The sequence below is a fragment of the Budorcas taxicolor genome, chromosome 2 (assembly GCF_023091745.1).
Source record: "Budorcas taxicolor isolate Tak-1 chromosome 2, Takin1.1, whole genome shotgun sequence".
NCBI classification, from domain to species: Eukaryota; Metazoa; Chordata; class Mammalia; order Artiodactyla; family Bovidae; genus Budorcas; species Budorcas taxicolor.
Genome location: NC_068911.1, coordinates 53,995,672 through 54,011,558, shown reverse-complemented (window position 1 = coordinate 54,011,558; position 15,887 = coordinate 53,995,672). Strand labels below are relative to the sequence as shown.

Genomic DNA, 15,887 nt, shown 5'->3' with positions numbered 1-15,887 from the left:
AAAAAATTTTATCAAAAACCAGTTGAGGAATCTTTTGTATTCAAGTAGATTTGGTTGACTTAAATTCTTTTCTAGAATTTATTGGGGAAATAATGTTATGATTCTGATAACATTAAAGTTTTCTCTACAGGGACAATTCCACTGTGGTGGTAAGGAGAAAAATAGGATAAGATGAGAAATAAATAATTTTAAGTTTTTCACTTACGTAGGTAAAATAAAATATGCGTGAAAGTGAAGTCGCTCAGTCGTGTTCGACTCTTTGCGACCCCATGGACTGTAGCCTATCAGGCTCCTCCATCCATGGGATTTTCCAGGCAAGAGTGCTGGTGTGGGGTGCCATTTCCTTCTCCAGGGGATCTTCCTGACCCAGGAATCGAACCCGGGTCTCCCGCATTGCGGGCAGACGCTTTACCGTCTGAGCCATCAGGGAAGCCCAAAATTTGCATAATCCTATATATATTTGTGTTGGTATATTTATCTACATTTGTGAAAGCTTAGAGAAATAGTTTGACATTCTTCAGGTACAATAGTTTGCATACTTTTTTTAACAGTGTTGATTTGTTGGCTTTGACAGAATATTTTAAGATAAGCCTGAAAAAAATTAGTATTTTTTTCTATATTGTTATTTACTGCTAGTTCTAAAATATTCATTCTGGGAATTATACTATCAGTGAAACAGAAATCATGATATGGACTGTTCCCTTTGATATCATGATCAGTGCCAAAATGAATGTCAGTAAGCCAGTTCTTCATAGGAATCAGGTCACGTTTGCTTTTTTCCATTTGAAACCATCTGCATTAAACCTTGTTTTTTCCCCATATATATGGCATTTGGAAAACTCTAGGAGTATGTAAAAGGTTCAGTGTTACCACAAATAGAGAAATATGTCTGAGATTCAGGGTAGTATTGGTCAGGGCTTCTGTGTCTTCTAACAAAATATGCATGTTAATGAATAAAACTTGAACTGTTCAGATATAGTTCTGTATTCAACACCATAGGTTTTGTGCAGTGCAAGGTAATTTATTAACTGGTCTTTATTGAAATTTATTTATTGAAAAAATTTCAAAGTTTAAAAGAGTAGGCAGTGAAAAATAGATTTGCTCACATCAGCCTGCTTAGAGGCTACCACTTTAAATAATTTCTTTTATCTTCTTAGAATTTTCTTATTCTTACATATCTATATATCCTTTGAAAAAAACAAGCAACTCTCGAAATAGTCTTCTATATATTACTAAGGTACCTGGGTCAACCCCCTCCGCCTCCCAATATAATCTCTTATAGACATATATAGATTTACCTCATTCTTTGCCAATCATGGCGATTATTCAGTTTTACGTACATACAGTCCATATTTATCTCGTGCCAGCAGGCAGGGTGGTCCACGCCCCAGTCAGCATCCTAGGCATCCTCGGCACACAGTAGGGTGGGGAACGGTGGAGAGGAGGCCTGGAAGGCAGATGGAAAAGAGCCAGCACCACCCTCTGCAGTTCTCCGCGCTTCTGCCCCTGGTACCTCCTGCCGTTTGTTCTCTAGAGCAGCCAGAGTGATTCTTTTAAAATAATATTCAGATTGTAACATTCCCATTCAGATTCCACTGAGTGGATAGATTCCACTTCCATCTGTCTCACAGTAGCTGCGAGGACTCTTGAGTATTCAGCCCACCATTTCCGTCTTTACCTTCATGCTCTTCCAGCCTCACTGGGTCTCTTTGCAGAGGTTTGTAAACAGTAGGCACATTCTCACCTCATCTTTCCCTGGACTATTTCCACTGCCTGAAACATTGATTCCCCACATGTACATTGGGTGCCCCTCCATCACCTCCTCTAGGAATTCCTCAAATGTCATTTTCTCAGTTATGCGCTGACCTTCTTATTTAAAATTCCAATTCCCCCTTTCCCACTTTGTGCTCCCATCATCTTCTCTGCTTTATTTTTTTCCTTAGTACTCACATTGCTGTACAATTTATTTTTAGTTAATTTCTTTTAGTTATCCTTTCCTTCAATTAGGATATGTATTCCATGGGGATTGTTTTTATCTGTTTTGTTCACTGCTGCAATCCCAGGGCCTAAATCAGTGCCTGGCACGAGTGGTACCCAATAAATTAAATAGAGAATGAATGAGTCATAAGAGCTTTTCCTATAGTGAGGAAATTGCTAAAGTCCTTCAGTTGTACATTGTCATGTATGGACTTTTTCTATTCTTTTTGTCCTTGGTTATGATAGTTCTCTAATCATTTTGTACAGCCTCTATGAAAAAAATATACAAATTGTATTTTTTCCAATACAGTTTTTATCCAAATAGTGTTTGAATTTAAGAAAACAGGACAATATGGTTTTCAGTAATCTAGTCATAAACATGTATATCTATCTGGAACTAGCACCGTCAGAGTGTATCTTGACTATGGAAGAAATGCTTCCAACTTACAGCATCCTCCTGAACTTTCCTCACACCTCTGTCCAATCCTAGCCCAAATACATCACATCTCTGCACCATTGATATTGATGTCTTTTATCTTTTTCATTATCCCAAGAGAGGTAGTGGCATTTCTGTTTCCCTCATCCTCAGTCTTGAGTCAGGAGAGATAGTAGCTGAGAGGATAAATGTGGTTTCTGGAAGCAAATCGCCTGGGGCTTAACCCAGCCCTGTCATTTACTGCTGTTCAGCTTTTCAGAGTTTACTAACAGGTTACCACCCTCTCCCTGACACACTGCAGGAATGTGTTAAAAGGAATGAGTTGATTCCTGTGGAGTTAAATGGAATGTTAAAACGTGTGACCTGCTTAGTGCAGGGCCAGGCCCACTACGGTCACTCACTTAGTATCTGTTGTTCTGTTGCTCAGTTGTTTCCAGCTCTGCGACTTGGTGGGCTGCAGCACGCCAGGCTTCCTTGTCCTTCACCATCTCCTGGAGTTTGCTCAAACTCATGTCAGTTGAGTCGGTGATGCACAGTCTTGTCCTCTGTCCTCCGCTTCAAGTTGTTTTATATTGTTAATACTTCTCCCTTCTCAGGGACCCTGCTTACTTTCATTTGTCCCTCTATGATCCTGCCCTCCCCCCGTACTCCTTTTTAAATTTTTTTTTTTTTTAAAAGAAAACAACTTTCAAACATGCTTTTTCGTACCTGAAAAATTAATCGAAATAGCTTTCCCTTGAGCTTGTGTCTTCTGTTAGCCATTTTCCTTTCTCCTTTTCTTCATAAGCAGGATATTGAACAGTCTGCCTCCCTTTATCACCTCCCATGCTCAGCTACTTCAGTCTGGTGGCTCCCTGAACCTAACCCAGCATTGCCCAAACTCAAATCGCTGGTGGCAGCTCTGCCTCAGTGGACACTTGATCCCTCGTCCACCACTGTCTTATTTAAAGTTTCCACTTTTTGCCTGTCTGAAACTATCTTGTCCTCTTATTCCTCCTGACCTTAAAAAAAAAAATTATTGAAGTATAGTCGATTTATAATGTGTTAATTTCTTCTGTACGGCAGAGTGACTCAGTTATATATGTATTCTTTTCATTTCTTTTCTATCATGCTTTGTCATAGGACATTGAATATAGTTCCCTGGCTCCTAACCTTCTTGGTACTCTTGTGGAGTTTGCCCTTTGACTCTTCTTTCTTCACTCTCTCCATCTATATTTGCTGTGCATCATCATGTCATGAAAAGGAAATAGACCATGGAGTCACACAGACCTGCGTTCAAATCCAGGCTCTGCCATTTTTTCCAGTGATGTTGTTGTCTAGTTGCTCAGGCACGTCCAACTCTTTGTGACCCCATGTACTGTAGCCAGCCAGGCTCCTCTGTTCATGGGGTTCTCCAGGCAAGAATATTGGAGTGGGTTGCCATTCCCTTTTCCACGAGTTCCCATTGTTAACTTTGGGAAGATTGCCTACCTTTCCACAGCTGTACTATATTCCGGGGCTGATCATGAAACGTTTCAGTTACTTAATTTATTTTCTCTGCTTTATTGTGTTTCTGAGTCCAGAGGAGACTTAAGTGCTTTAAAGGGCTCCATCCTCATTTTTTTTGAATATTTGGGAAATAAAATTAATTGTTGTTCAGTCGCTAACTTGTGTCCAGCTCTTTGCGACCCCATATACCAGGCTTCCCTGTCCTCCACTGTCTCCTGGAGTTTGCTCAAATTCATGTCCACTGAGTTTGTGGCAGTATGTAATCGTTTCTTCTGCCGCCTTCTTTTGCCTTCAATCTTTCCTAGCATCAAGGTCTTTCCCACTGAGTTGGCTCGTAGCATCAGGTGGCCAAATAATTGAAACTTCAACTTTAGCTTTAGTCCTTCCAGAGAATATTCAGGGTTGATTTCCTTCAGAATGGACTGGTTTGATCTCCTTGCAGTCCAAGGGACTCTCAAGTGTCTTCTCAGTACCATAGTTTGAAAGCATCAGTTCTTTGGCGCTTAGCCTTCTTTATGGTCCAGCTCTCATAGCTACACATGACTACTGGAAAAACCATAGCTTTGACTATATAGACCTTTTTTTTTTTTCTTTTGAAGTGAAAAGAAATCATTCTAGTATACACACTTTCACTTCAGTTAACTCAACAATGATTTCTGGTAGGCATGTTTATCCTTTAGTTTTGCTTCAAGTTTATTTTTCAACATAGAGCAACCTTCCTAATGAGATAGTTGAGTTGAACGATTTATTTTTAAAGAATACAATGTACCTTGTCTTCAAAGAGTTTTATCAACTTTAACATTTTCAAAGAGCCCTATGAGGCAGCTCATTATGGTGGTTTCCTCCGGAAACTTCCCATTTGGAAGACTGCAAACAGACTAGGATCTTCCCCAGTCTGTTGGTTGCTTATATTCATAGCACATCCCAGGTGGGTAAGAGGTAGAGATTGAATGATATATAGATCACCTCCAATCCCAGCTGGGTGAGAAAGCTTCGTTTTTAGAAAGGAAACCAAATCATGAAAACTTTCCTAATGGTGTGATTTATTCCAGGATTCTTTCGAACTTAAGGGAATTTAATCCTTGTACACAGTACTACTCTTCTTTATGGCTTTCTCGCGTTTTCTTCTCCAGCCATCATTCTCTAGCCAGGTGACTGATTATACTTGCTGTAGAACTGAAAGCGTGAAGTCTCTTTCTCCTTTCATAATTAAAGGTGGTGATAGTCTTCTCATCTCCCACCAAATGGATCCAACCACGCTTTCAGCCATGGTGGCTTCTTAAACAATACCGGTTCGATTTGTGGCTTGTTGCTTCTGTTACTCCTACAGTTGCGTTAGGATCTGGAAGTAGATGCGGTAGAGGGGGCCACCAATCAGGGAGATGAAGCTCCCGAAAGTGAGAGCAGTGTGCAGATTCTGGGACACAGCCGTAGCTGGGGGCGGCCTGGATTTCTATATAGACCTTTGTCGGCAAACAGTCTCTGCTGTTTAGTATGCTGTCTATGTTTATCATAGCTTTCCTTTCAAGGAGCAAGCATCTTTTAGTTTCATGGCTGCAGTCACCATCTGCAGTGATTTTGGAACCCAGAAAAATAAAGTCAGCCACTGCTTCCACTTTTTCCCCTTCTATATGTCATGAAGTGATGGGACTGGATGCCATTATCTTAATTTTTTGAATGTTGAGTTTTAAGCCAGCTTTTCGCTCTCCTCTTTCACCCTCTTTAGTTCCTCTTCACTTTCTGCCATTAGAGCAGTATCATCTGCATATCTGAGGTTGTTGATATTTTTCCCAGCTGTCTGGCTTCCAGCTTGTGCTTCATCCAGCCTGGCATTTCACATTATGTACTCTGCATAAAAGTTAGATAAGCAAGGTGACAGTATATAGCCTTGTTGTAGTCCTTTCCCAATTTGGAACCATTTTGCCTTCTTGCATTTCATTTTCTTTGGGATGTTTTGGTCACTGCCTCTTGTACAGGGTAGAACCTCTGTCCATAGTTCTTCAGGCACTCTGTCTACCATATCTAATCCTTTGAATCTATTCATCACCTCTACTGTATAATCTTAGGGATTTTTTATGTAGGTCATGCCTGAATGGCCTAGTGGTTTTCCCTACTTCCTTCAGTTTAAGCCTGAATTTTGTAATAAGGAGCTCATGATCTGAGCTGCAGTCAGCTCCCGGTCTTTCTTTTGCAGACTGTATAGAGCTTCTTCATCTTTAGCTGCAAAGAATATAATCAATCTGATTTCTGTATTGACCATCTGGTGATGTCCATGTGTAGAGTCATCTCTTGTGTTATTGGGAAAGGGTGTTTGCTATGACCAGTGTGTTCTCTTGACAGAACTCTGTTTAAGGCTGCTTCATTTTGTCCTTGGAGGCCAAACTTGCCTGTTACTCCAGGTATTTCTTGACTTGTACGTTTGTACTTCAATCCCCTGTGATGAAAAGGACATCTTTTTTTTTTTTCCCTTTGGTATTTAGTTCTAGAAAGTCTTGTAGGACCTTCATAGAACCTGGTCAGCTTCAGCTTCTTCAACATCAGTGATTGGGGCATAGGCTTGGATTATTGTTATGTTAAATGGTTGAATTTATAAAATTACTATGATGTTGAATTTATAAAATTATTTTATTACATTAGCTCTTAGATGATATATAGTAGATATTACAACTAGTGATTAGTATCATATTTCTAAAACTTCTAGGGATGCCCCTGCATTAGGTAAGCCCTTGTGACTTTTGCTAGCTAATGAAACATGAGCAGCAGTGTAGGTGGAAGGGTTTAGGAGTTGGGGCATTGTTCTTCTCCACCTCTTGCCAGATGGCACAGTGAGTGGTGATAGTTTAAATGATAGAGGCTCCCTCAGCGTAGGTTCCTGAGTGAGGATGATGTGAAGCTTAGGCTCTTACTGACCCACAATGTATGTATATAGAATAATTTTTTGTTATTGTTGACTAATAGATATTGGGGATGCTTGTTACTTTAGCATAATGCAGCCTAACTGAATAATACATGTAGGGATATTAAAACTAAGTAATTTTATCAGTAGTCAGCTTTTGGAAAATGGTTATTAAAACCCTTTCCTGTTCTGCATGCCAACCCGAGTTCCTGTTAAGTTTTCTTGTTCTATTTTATTGGGTCCTGAGTAGCTAAGTAAATAGATATAGTTGCTTTGCTAAGAATGGCCCCTGGTTGGTAAATTGAATTTAGTTTAGGAGAAACTATAGACTGTTAGTAGCTGATGGGGAAGCCATAGCGTCAGCGTTCCCTGAGTGCATTGACTCTCATAACTGGCATGTCCTTTGTGGGAAGTCTGAAAGTGCTGGCTGTGGGGTTTTTATAGGAGATACCATTCCCTTGGGGCCTGAGACCTGACACACTGGTAGCTGCTTTATCCACCAGATCTCGTTCATGTCTGAGCTGTCTCCTGGTGAGGCAAAGAGAAGGGCTCTGGACAGCTGTGTGTACTGCTGTGCAGGAAAGTTCATGTGAGGACTCTCTTAGGGAGGTATGTCTGGTTCTGTTCTAAAGCCTCGAAATAGACTAGTGCTGAGTGTGGCCTCTGGTGGTTTTGTGAGTCTGACCATTAAACTGAATCCTGAGAATCCCTCCTGATAGTTGTATCAACATTTGAAGTTTTAACTGTATGAAGTACTTGCTTGAGGCTCATTTATTTCTTGGGCTGTTTCTCTTTAAAAACAGAATAGTGACTTATCCCTTTTTGTAATAAGAACAAACATCAGCTAGTTGCAGAATCACAATAATGTTTTTTACAGTAAGGTGCTTTTTGGAGGAAATACTTGGTGTTAGTGTATTATCAACGTCCTTTCCCAGTTCCCTTTGTCTGCCTTTTAGATCAGCTTCTGCTATGCAGGCTGTCAATGCAGTAAGTACAGCTCTTTTTCTTTATTTAGCTAAAATTTACACTTCTTTTCTTTCTGGTTGTCTTACGATGTGTTTGTTTTCCAGACTAGACTGTAAATTCTCCAGACAAATTTTTTTGTGCTCACCATTGCGTGCTAGTGAATAGAGAAGTGCTTGGCATATGGTAGGCTGTGTGTGTGTATTTATTGCCTGCAGGTGTTGGGTTCTTCATGTAAAGCAATAAAAATTGACTTTGGCTAAATTTTGCTGAATAGGAATTTATTGGCAGAATATTGGTAACTCGATAGTTTTCTGAATAATGCGTAAGAGAAGCTAACAGTAACTAGTAGTGTAGGTAGGGTTTTATTGCTATTGGAATTGCTGTTACTGGCTATGGGACAACACCAGGAGAATACTTTCTTACCCATCTCTGGCTTTTTGCATCACTTGCTAGAGATTCAAAGCTTTTATGGTAGTATCTGACTGAGTCTAAGACATATGCCTATGCCTATGTCGGAAAATCTGTCTTATCTGGCACAGCTAAGAAATGATAGATTATGAGCTTGTTTAGAGAACTAAAACTTACAGTTCTTCAACCTCAGAAAAAGAATAGCAGTAAGAGAGTACCTTTTTCTCTTTTGGGTTGGAAAACAAGGTCATAGTAAGAAAACATCCTTTACAAATCCAGTGTGTATCTGTGGTTGTTGTTCAGTTGCTAAGTCATGTCCAACTCTTTGCAGCCCCATTGGCTGGAGCATGCCAGGCTTCCCTGTCCTCCACTATCTCCGGAGTTTGCTCAAGTTATTGTGTATTTGTCGGGAAGATCCCCTGGAGAAGGAAATAGCAATCCACTCCAGCATTCTTGCCTGGAAAATCCCATAGATGGAGGAGCCTGATAGGTTACAGTCCATGGGGTCGCAAAGAGTCGGACACGACTGAGCGACTTCACTTTCACTTTCACTTACTGATCAATAATTCATGAACCAATTTTATTTTCTGTTTACCAAAGATATACCTAGATATTAAACAGTGTATAACTTTGTAGGCCATTTTAGTGTGACTTGTCACGTACATTAAGACATGTAGCAGTAGCTAAGAAAGAAAATCTGGAGTTTGGTATTAGAATAGCATAACACTTGATTTCTTAGCTCTTAAAGAGGAAAGGTGAATACTTGTAGTGTGCTTTTTTCTTATCCCAGGGCATGATTTTTGGTAGTGGAAGAGGAAGAAAGATTTTAAAAATGATGGTGGGAAGACCTGTCTAAATTTATGTCACTTTATGTCTGAGCAGTAGACACAAGTAGATTTATACTGAAATAAAGGAGGCAGACCCAGAAAGTCTTAACTCTGCTGAGGCCTTGGAGAAAAGCTTCCCAGATCAATTTCTGGTATTTTAGGTAGCTAATAAAAGATAAGGTAGAATTCACCAGAGGCAAGAGACAGTTCCAGGACAGAGGAAACAAAATATGCATAGATTGCTGCCAAGTCGCTTCAGTCGTGTCCGACTCTGTGCGACCCCATAGACGGAAGCCCACCAGGCTCCGACATCCCTGGGATTCTCCAGGCAAGAACACTGGAGTGGGTTGTCATTTCCTTCTCCAATGCATGAAAGTGAAAAGTGAAAGAAGTCGCTCAGTCGTGTCCGACCCTCAGCGGCCCCATGGACTGCAGCCTACCAGGCTCCTCCGTCCATGGGATTTTCCAGGCAAGAGTACTGGAGTGGGGTGCCATTGCCTTCTCCATGCATAGATTAGTAAAAGTGTATTTCAAGGAAAATCAAATAATTCTATGTGACCTGCATGTGTACATTTTTCTATAAGATTTATATGCATAAGGTGAGAGTGTTGAGGGCATGTTGAGAAATTAAGCTGGAAGTAAATGGAGGGAGGATCTAAATGAACTTTAAAAAGATACTTCAAGCCAGCAGTCTAACCAAATAAATTCACCATTGAGCCCAACACACGTAGAGCATTGTATGAAAAATAAAAGGATCTAGAACCCAGTGGGTAGAGCGCTTGGTTCTTTGCCATGCTAAGTAGATTTGATGTGAACTTTACAGAGAAAGTAACATTTTCAGTACCCATTCTATTAATTTTCTTAGTCATTACTTTTGGTAGAATTATACAGGTTACATGAAATGATGAATATTATATGGATAGCTCCAAAATATTGTAGACATGTCTTTTAAACAAGGAACATGTAGGGTTCTGTGATGAAAAGTTTAATTTAGTAGAAAATTCAGTCTGAGATGGTAAGCTTATTTACTGCTTTGATTTTTGAATGATATTTGTGCATTACTGATCCTGCAGGAACAAAAAAAACCTCATTCTAAACTTCCTTATTTCATGGATTTGTGAAACTTAGTTCCTAAACATGCTCTCTTAATTTTCTTTTAAGCTTTTGACTTTTGCTTGTCTTCTTTGTTTTCTTTTGTTAACTTCTAAGCAAAACTTTATGATGTTTCTAGTTGTATCCTTTTGTGTGATTTGTCTTCTTTTTCTTTTTCCTGCTGATTCCCTTGATGTAATATGTAAATAAAACCACAACTAGTATGTAAAAAGGAAAACCTCGTGTTTTATTTTACATACCTGTTCACTGATTTCATCTACTTTGAAATGGTAGTTACCCACTTAGATTTTTAAACCCCTTCATCTAGTGACTCAGCAAAATTGGTAGGTTTTAACCAAGGTTTGCATAATGGTTGAAAACTGATTTTTCCCTAAATTGATAGAATAATCTGAACTTTGAGACATGGGTTGAATTACTGAAATTTAAAAGGTCATTTTGGGGTATGATTTGTTTGTTTTCTACTAACATGATTTTTTAAAAAAATTTTGAGATGTAATTGATTTACAATATTTTATGCATTTCAGGTGTACAACACAGTGATTCACAATTTTTAAAGATTATGCTCCATTTATAGTTATTATAAAATAGTGCCTATATTTTCTGTGCTATACAGTATACCCTTGGAGATTGTTTATTTATCCACAGTAGTTTGTTATCTCTTATTCCCCTACTTCTAAAAAAACAAAATGATTGTTATGTAGAAAACACAATTTATCTGAATGTAGTTGGCAACCCGCTTGTATTCTTGCCTGGAGAATCCCATGGACAGAGGAGCCTGGCGGGCTGTATAGTCCATGGGGTCACAAAGAGTCTGACACGACAGCACACAGCACACAGATGTGGAAAAGTAGAACTTAAGCAAGTCTACTTTAGTGTAAGGACTAATGATCTGTGTATTTTAAGAAGTAAAAATGTTCTAAAATTGTATTATGTTGGTATGCAAAACATTATCAAGAATATTTATGTAGCAAGATAGGGTTAATCTGTTATCTCAGTTTTGTCTTCATGCCTGATTAGTTTCTTATTTTTTTTCATCACAAGTTACTATAAATACATTTGGAGGCTTAAAAACAGCTCAAATTTGTTATCTTCAGTTTCAAAGGTCTGATGTCTCATTGGGCCCAAATCAAGGTGTTTGCAGTGCTGCATTCCTCTTGGGGGCTCCAAGGAAGAAGCCATTTTCAGGCCTTTTCTAACTTGAAGAGGCCACTCATCTTCCCTGGCTTGTAGCCCCCTCCTCTGTTTTAAAAGCCAGGATTGACTGGTTGGGTCTTTCTCAGGCCACATCACTGATACTGACTCTTCGGCCTCCCTGCTGTGACTACATCAGGCCTACTGAGATAATCCTGAGTAACTTTCCATTGCAAGGCACTTAACTGAATCACACCTGCTAGGTTCCTTTTGCTGGGTAATGTCCTATATCCAGGTGTGACATTTCACCTGGTGTGAAGTTTCCAAGGATTAGGTTTTGAATGCCTTTGGTGGTGGGATGGGGTAGTGGGGATTATTCTGTTGTCAGAGCGCCCTTTTAAATATTTTGTTTGATATTGGTTAGGGGCTTCCCTGGTGGCTCAGTGGTAAGCAATCTGCCTGGAATGCAGGAGACATAGATTTGATCTCTGAGTTGGGAAGATCCAGACTTGGCAAGACATGGCAACATACTCCAGTATTCTTTTCTGTAGAATCCCATGGGCTGAGGAGCCTGGTAGGCTACAGTCCATAGGGTTGCAACGAGTTGCACACGACTGAAGTGACTGAGCACGCATGCACACCCGTACTATAAGCTACTTTAAGGGCACAACCATGATTGTATAAGTCAGCCTTGTTTTCTCTTTCCTTGTTTTTGCTTTGGCTCTGTTGTTATGGGGAATGCAAACTAGAAGGTGAAGGCTCAAATTCCTGTCCTGACACTCACTAGATGTGACCTTGGGCGAGTGATTCAAGTTTGCCAGCCTCAAATTTTCCCATTTATCAAATAAGCATAAGACCTATGCCTCAAACTTGTATGTGGATCAAATGAGATAATGTCTGTGAAGAATGTCTTCATCCTTCTTCATAAATGATGAAGCAGTATACAAATGAAGAAAGAATAGTTGACATCAGGCTCATACTGCAGCTGTGGGGAAGTGAATGATTATGGAAAAGGAATGAAATAAAGATAACTGGATATCCTTAACTGGATTATATCTAGGTCTGTGTTGTAACCTCTTACGATAACATTTAGGAAAATCTTTTCGCAACATGCTTTCCTTTTTCAGGAAGCAGATGTTACTGACAGATTGACCATTGCCCAGTTTTCTTAATAGTAAATCTTTTCTGAGAAGTTAAACAGATGATGAGCACTGACAGAGGAGAACATGTAGCACCTGGCACTGTTGAAGTCTCTGTTTAGAAATGTGGACTTGGCTGCATGATTTGTTAAATACATCTCTTATAAAGGAGAAGCACCTACATTTATGTCCCACATTCAGCGAATTGGTGGCACCTCTCACCAACAATGTCTGTCCTAGAGAATGTCATAAGGTCATTGCCCTCCACCCAAGTGACTTGCTGAAACACTTACCACCTGTTCCCAGAAGGGCTTGGCTGTGTAGACTGTGGGCAAACCCTGGCTATGCCAATTTTCTAGTCAAGAAAACTGCTGTGGAGTTTTTCTGAAAATTACTATGCTTTGTATTTAATAGCAGATAGAAAACTGAGCTGCTCTCTGGCCTCTGTCATTCAGTTGCCAACTCACTGCAATTAAAACAATCAGGCTGACTCAAAAACGGCCTAAGTTTGCCTTTGTCCTCCTGGTGGATTTTCTGTCTTTCAGAGTGGTGTTGAGATATCTGTCCAGGTGCAAATTAGAAAGTTAAAAAACACAGAGAAAATAGTCTCCCTTCCCTTGTTATTACTAAATAAGTTTATACTAAAGAATTACATATATGTGTGTTTTTTCACTTTTTATTTAGCATGTCTGTGTTTATTCACATATGTTGTTTTTTAATGAAACTGTTTCTCCTAATATACTCTATTGTTCCCCAGTAGAGAATTACACAATTGAACTGGCAGACAACTTAGAAATCAGTTAATCCAATTCCTTTATTACTAGTGGATTACCACTCATGCAGTCAGTTCGTATTTTAACACTTTAAATATTTTACTGAAGCTGAGCACATGTAGTCCTTTAAAGACCATCCTTTTCCCAGCCCGTTTGGACCTGACTCGTCCCCATTATTTTAAGATTTAACGGTGACTTTTTAAATCTTTTTAATCTTTTTTTTTAATCTTTGGTAAAGAGTTTCTGTTTTAAAATGTTAGACGCTTTCAGGATCATTTCCTTCTCATCTCTACGAGGAAACAAACCAGCATTGATAGAGCACTGGGTGTTTTCAAAGGGCCTGTATTCTTTGTGCTGGCTCCGTCAGAAGCATCAGAATTGCTCATGGAAGGAGAGGGAGATTTTGATTCTCTGTTCCCTGTGATGGTAATAAATCAGTCAGTAAATGAATACCAATCCCCAGTGAAATGAGCTTTATCATATTTTCTTCTGGCTCTATTTTTCTGACACTTGTTTGCTTTTGAAAAGCAGCTGTACCTAATATATATAAAAGATATTCTTGGATAGCTCTGTGTAAATTAGTAACACTTGCTCGTGTTCATAGACTATGATTTATTTTTACATTCACAAGTGATTAGTTTTTCAGTAGTCTGTGGCCAAACACTGGATTTAGAGATCTTTATCTCTTGTCATTTTAAAGTCAGTACAGTTACACTTTTAGAGACATTTAAAGATACTTTAAAGTTTATAAAGCAAATAATTCTTTCACTAATACTAAAGTATAACCATTGCATGTTGTCTTCCAGAGTTTCTTATATTAAGAAACTGTGTTTTCTTACTCAGTCAAAGAAGTTTATTAGCCTCCAGTTTGGTCATCAGTAATATCTGGAATTTTGTTTTTTTTAAATGAATTATTTTTCACAGCATTCTACTCCAGTAGTTTGAGTACTAGGAAATATAATGTTTAATGACTATATGAAGAATAATGCTTATATAAAAATTGCTAGGAGAGCATGTACAACTTAAATATTCTTGAATTTCATGAGCTGAAACACTGTGTGTGGAAGATGAAAATGTAAACCTTAAGTTAATTAAAAGGGGATATATAAGCTCCTAACAGAGCTTTTGTATATGAAGGTTTTTGAATACATACCCATGTTACTTTTTTTTTTTCACTTTTTGAAACATACAAACAATACATATTCATTGATTGAGAAAAATGAGAAAACTCCAAAGGGCAAAAAAGAAAAGAAAAATCTCCCAAATCCCACCACTGAGGAAATCAATAGCTATAGGATATGTTTGGTTGTGTGTGTATAACATGTTTGTATATGTACCATGTGGCCTTTGTATATATACTGTGTGTGTGTGTGCACGTGCGTGTGCAACTGTGTACATATAAATATGTAAAATTATAGTGCCAGGGTCCAGCCCCAGTGGATCCAGGGAATTCGAAGCAGAGACAGCGTTGGCGAGAGAAAACTTATTTATTTAGAAATATAAAGAGAGACTAGGAAGGAATAGTGTAGTAGGAAAATCAGTGGAGAAAAGAGGCTGAATAACTTGGTTTATGTGGAAAACCAATAAAGTTCCAAGACAAGGAACTTGCACTGTCTACGTAGGCCACCGGCGCCTGCTTGAATAGTGGAGGGTGCCCCGCTTTGGGCTCCCTCTCACGTGGGTCTTAGAAGCCAGGGCAAATAAGTAGACTCGGTGAGCCTCCACGCTCCAAATGGGAATTCAGTCAGAAAAACGAGAAAAGAATGACATGGGGGAGCCAGGCATCGGTGCCAGACCCAAGACTTTATTTTCAAAAGCAGCTTATATACCCTAAGTTATACATAAAGAAATAATGGAATATGCAGAGTTATGCAGGGGCAGCAGTCCTGACCCTTATTGAGACCAGGCTTTCTTTTTGCATACCTTCTCGTATACAAAAGGTCTCAGGTAGCTTACATTATCTTCTGGCCAAGAGGCCTGTTAACATTTTTATGGCTGTCTTCCTAGATAAATGTCTATCAACCAGAAAACTCTTTTTCCCTTGAAGTGTTTTTTCTTTAATCTGCATCACCCTCAAAGTACTAAATAAAGTTATATTCCTGTAGAACAAAGGTACAGTGGGTTATAACAAAGAAAGTACTTAACCCAAAGATCTAATGTTGCTAATGCCAGGGCTACCACCTGTTTTTTCTGTATACCAACTATATCAACAAAAGATATGAAAACTTGGCAGCAAGTATTGGCTCAACAAATGAAACCCTTAATCAGTCCTATTCTAATGATTTTGACTCCTCGGAAGCCCCTGCATTCCTAGGATGTTTTAAGCTTCCTGTGCCTCTCATGGTCGGGAGGCCACAAACAATCATATGCGCAGCTGTAAGAGTCTGGCAGGCAGGCTAGAAAGCCATCAGAGGGGTTTTTGAGTTGAAACACTCTTATTATGCCAAGGAGATTTATTATCTAAAAGCTCTAAATTAACTTTTTCCAGAAAAAGGTGGTGGGGGGACAGCCCCCTGTTAATGTCAGAAGAGTAGGTGGAAAGCATAACACAGTACAGCAGGCAGACTCTGGTTTTTGGGGGTAGATGATCGGGAACCGGTGTGGGGGGGGGGGTGGTCTCCTGAGGCTCAAACCCGCCTTTGCATATGCCGAGCCTCCTTCCTCATGACCTTTGCCATGGGCAGAGTTCCTCGTGCTGGCTCCTGGCATTAGAGCTTACTCAATTTACTCCTA

General features: G+C 39.3%; 1 protein-coding gene across 1 annotated transcript in view; it reads left to right on the top strand.

Moving 5' to 3' along the window:
- Positions 1–15,887, top strand: part of ITGAV (integrin subunit alpha V) — a 102,824-nt gene that overhangs the window by 11,431 nt on the left and 75,506 nt on the right. The gene's annotated exons all lie outside the window — the stretch shown is intronic.